This window comes from Chinchilla lanigera, unplaced genomic scaffold, assembly GCF_000276665.1.
Source record: "Chinchilla lanigera isolate Chin_1 unplaced genomic scaffold, ChiLan1.0 scaffold00008, whole genome shotgun sequence".
In the NCBI taxonomy this organism is placed as follows: domain Eukaryota; kingdom Metazoa; phylum Chordata; class Mammalia; order Rodentia; family Chinchillidae; genus Chinchilla; species Chinchilla lanigera.
This window is the reverse complement of record NW_004955409.1, coordinates 2,399,970-2,404,705: the sequence shown is the minus strand read 5'-3', so window position 1 is coordinate 2,404,705 and position 4,736 is coordinate 2,399,970.

Genomic DNA, 4,736 nt, shown 5'->3' with positions numbered 1-4,736 from the left:
GAGTGGCCCTGTGTTTAATCTCCAGTACACACCCCCAAAATGTGAGTAAAAATTTAAGTAAAGATTATGATATTAATGAAGCAACTGGAAAGGAAGCACTGATTTGCTCTTTGGTGATATTAAGGAATATTTATACATACTTTTAGGTATGACAATGGCATGGGGAAAGATACATTGTTTCTCTTTTTTTAAGTGCTTATGTTACAGATACTTTGCAGGGATGCCTAAGGCCTCTCCCAGGTTGGCTGATTTGGTAACAGGGCTCCCAGGGTGCACAGCTATACTTATGGCTAAGAACAGCAAAAGGATTAACAGCAAAATCAGCAAAGGGAAAAGCAGATAGGGACAAGGAGAGAGGAAACCAGGTGGCAGCTTCCAAGAGCCCTCTCTCAGTGGAGCCACACAGGCTGCACCACGTTCCCCAGCAGCGAGTCCTGTGGATGCCGTCACCAGCATAGCTCCCCAGAGACAGTGCACACTTCTGAGGGAGGCTGGTCCCACTGCACCCTGTGCAGCAGGCACCAAGCTTCCAGTCTCCTGGACCGCAGGCAGGCACTCCGTGCAAACCAAGCAGTTTGTACCCAACATGTAGGCACAGTGAGCTGCTCCAGTCCGGGTGGCGAGAAGCTCCCCGAGACCACATTCCCAGACTCCACCACAAGCCAGCCTTGTAAACAGGCCTTTCTAAGGAAAGCATCAGCCCCTCCTTTAACCCACTCCTGCACAGACACACACTGAATAACCGCAGTGAGACGACAGCATTCAGGAATGTGTGGCAAAGTGACGTGGGAAGGCAGAGTCAGTGAGGGTACAGACTTCGTAAGACTGGCCATGGTGATAATGTTAAAGCCGGGGCACAGCTAATGGGAATTTGTTGCACTGCTCTTTCTATTTCGGTATATATTTTAGATTTTTCCCATAATAAAACCTTTCTTCTAATCCCCAGAGAAAAAGCACCAGCGCTTAGGCTGTGAGTCAATGGAGTCCACGTGTGGGCAGGGATGAGAAGGAACCCGCAGTAACCCTTACTTGCGCTGCTGTCTAGGTCTGAAGGAGGAAAGGTCATCCCCAGCCAGATGGAGAAAAGGCTTTAAATTCCAACACTCACAAGTCAGTGAACACAGTCTAGGAGGCAGAGACAGAAATGATAGTCTTTTGTGCGAGGCAAATCATATCTCAAAGCCAGGAGTTTGAGTAATTTAATCATAGCCACAGATAAAGTGAGTGGCAAATGACCTTAAACAATTTATAGAGCACTGCAAATCAAACTGTTTATACTTTGAGTCCTTAATTGTTGAGCTTTAAGATAAATACGTAGACACTCTTTCCCACAGCAAATTAACAAAACATGAGAATGCTTCTTTTCTTTCATTTCAAAAATGGGCCCTTTAGCATGGGTACATACATGCTCACAGAATAACCTTACACTTGAAGACGCCCAGCTCCACAGGACTCAAACCAAATGCCAGAGATCTAACCACTGGGATTCACTATTACACAGCCTCCACGGACACTATGAAATTTTGGGTTACTTGGGTGGGTACATAAGAGAATCAAAGGAGGTAAGGGTAATGTAGGTAAAGGTACATCCTTTCCTCAGAGACTACAAATAATCTGTATTTAATAATAAATTATTTGAGATACAAATATAATGAAACCAGCTTGTATGGTACAGGGATGGAAAACAACTACAGCCCAATGGTAAACCACCAGCATAATGAGTTTCTCTGCCTGGCTTCTGCTCCAGTGCTCCACAACATGACAGTTCAACCTGTAACCATCAGAAAAGAATAAACTGGATATGGTGGTGCATGCCTGTAACCCCAGCCCTGGGAGGCTGAAACAGGAGGATCACTGCAAGTTCAAGGCCAGCCAGGGCTACACAGAAAGTTCAAGGCCAGCCTGTCCAAAAAAAAGACAAAAGAATGAAACAGGGAGGACCAGCCCCACTAGCAATACTGACTCAGACTCACTCATCTGCCCTCAGTCATGTGACTGAAAACATGCCTACCACTGAATGTGCCATCCTCTGACTCCAGGGGTGACTCAACATTAGCACAACACGTCCTACGAATAAGGATGGCTTCATATGACCAAAGACATAAAATGACATCTTGGCTGGGGTCTAACAAAGCCAAGTGGTATAAAAAGGACCAAGGATCTTTCTGATTCTGTCTAAAACCCACAGACCCTTCCTGCCAGTGAAAATCATCTACTACAGCAGTGGGTTACAGATATACTCCAGCCATCAGTTCCTTCAAGACAATCCCCTGATTCAGGAGAAGGTGGGATGACACTTTCTGTTACTTGTTACCTAGGTGCTTGTGCCAACAACATAGTTCTTAACAATATCCAACTGGCAACCTAGTTTTCCTTACCTTATTTATAAGTTCCAACATTAGCCCGTAATCAGTCAGGCTTCAGTTATATGGATCAAAAATATATTCAACCCTAAAGTACTAAAAAAGTTAAATTGACTTAAAATTTGCCTACCTAGGGGCTGGAAATGAAGTTCAGAGGTAAAGTATTTGCTGGGCCTGTATAAGGCCCTGGATTCAATCCCCAACACTGCAAAAAACCGAATTAAATTCAAGTGGAATATGAGTAAGAACAAAAATCAAGGGCGAGGGATGTAGTTCACTGGAAGAACACTTGCCTGGCATTCATGAGGCCCGGGCTTCAACCCACACACACATTTTTTAAAAAAGCAAACCTATGTGTCTGTCCATCAGTGGATGAACAGATAAGGAAAATGTGGCACAAATATACAATGAAATATTTTCTAGTCCCTAAAAAGAAGGAAATCCTGTTATTTGTGACATTGCATATGAGGTGAGTGGACATTATGATAAGTAAAATAAACCAGGTACAGAAAGACAGATACCACATAATCTCACTTATATGTGGAGTAGAAAACCATGAAACTCAAGAAGAGAGTAAAGTGAGGTTTACCAGAGACTGGAAGATAGGGAGATCAGGGAGATGCTGGTCAAAGAACACAGGATTTTGGTTAGACAGGAGGAGTAAGTTCAAGAAATCTAATATACATTATGATGACTATAATTAATAACATATTATATATCTGAAAACTGCTAGGAGAGATGTGAAGTATTCTTACCACAAAAAATAAGTATGTGAGGTAATGCATGTGCTAAATAGCTTATTTTAGCCATTCTACAATGTACTTTGTGTGTGTGTGTGTGTGTGTGTGTGTGTGTGTGTGTGTGTCTTTTTGAGACAGGGTCTTGCTATGCAGTTCAGGCTGGCCTTGAGCTCACTTTGTAGTCCAGGCTGGTCTCGAACTCACAACGATCCTCCTGCCTCAGCCTCCCGAGTGCTGGGATTACAGGCTTGCACCACCATGCCCGGCACCTACAGTGTATGTATATATCAAAACATTATGCTATATATCATAAATACAGTAACTGCATTGCTTAATGCTGGTGATACAGTCTAAGAAATATGTGGTTGTGTGGCAACTGCATTAGTGTGAACCTCACGCGGTGCAGCGTACCCACAGAAACCTAGGTGGTCCAGCCCACTACGGCTCCTGCCATACAACCTGGTACAGAACGCTGCTGTACTGAGTTCTACAGGCAACTGTAACACAGTCTAAGCATCTCTGTGTGTAACTTACCTACACACAGAAAAGTTTGGCAACATTTGGCAATAGGAAATTTTCAGCTCTATTATAACCTTACGAGACTGTTGTCATATATGTGGTCTGTCACTGAGCAAAACATCATTATGCAGTACATGACTGTACATACATAATTTTTACTTATCAGTTAAAACATAATTCTATTTGTTATTAATTCCTTAATAAAAGAATAAAAAGCAAAAACAACTTCAGTGGTTAGAATGTATAAAGCTTGTCGGGCATGGTGGTGCATGCCTGCAATCCCAGCACTTGGGAGGCTGAGGCAGGAGGATCGTTGTGAGTTCGAGGCCAGCCTGGGCTACAAAGTGAGCTCAAGGCCAGCCTGAACTGCATAGCAAGACCCTGTCTCAAAAAAAGACAATAAAAAAGAGTGTATAAAGCTCTTAATTGGACTTGGCACAATGAAAGAATTATACTTTAAATCAAGCTTTATTTGGGAGAGAATTCCTCGTTTTCATTCAAAAACTCTATCTCTTATCTTATTTTTACAACTTTATCTATTATACAGTTTCAAAGTTCATCTCAGTTTAAAGACAGAAAATTTGAGCCAGGTATAGTGGCATACGCCTATGATACCAGCACTTGGAAGGCTAAGGCAGGAGGATCACAGTGAGTTCGAGGCCAGCCTGACCTATACAGCAAGACCCTGTCTCAAAAACAAAACAAAACAAAAGGACAGAAAATTAATGCTGTCCTGGGTAGCATAAATTAACTTGAGTTAACTTAAGCAGTCAAGAAAGAGTTAAAGGCATCACATTATACTGAAACATGCATCCCATGTTTACAGCAACACAAGTCATTAACAGCTAAATCTCAGAAGTGGCCTATGTGTCCATTAACAGATGAATGGAGCGCTACTCTGTCATAAAGGAGGATAAACTAGGAAAATGGATGCACCTTGAGAGTATAATGTTAAGTGAAATACATCAGACACACAAGGTTAAATATCACTTGGTTTCTCTTACATGAGAAACTCAAATTATACATAAAGAGCAAAATAAAAGATACGTAATAAGAAGCGGGGAAACAGATCTTTCTCAAATGGGAAGAGGACCAAGAGATGGAGGCAGAAGGG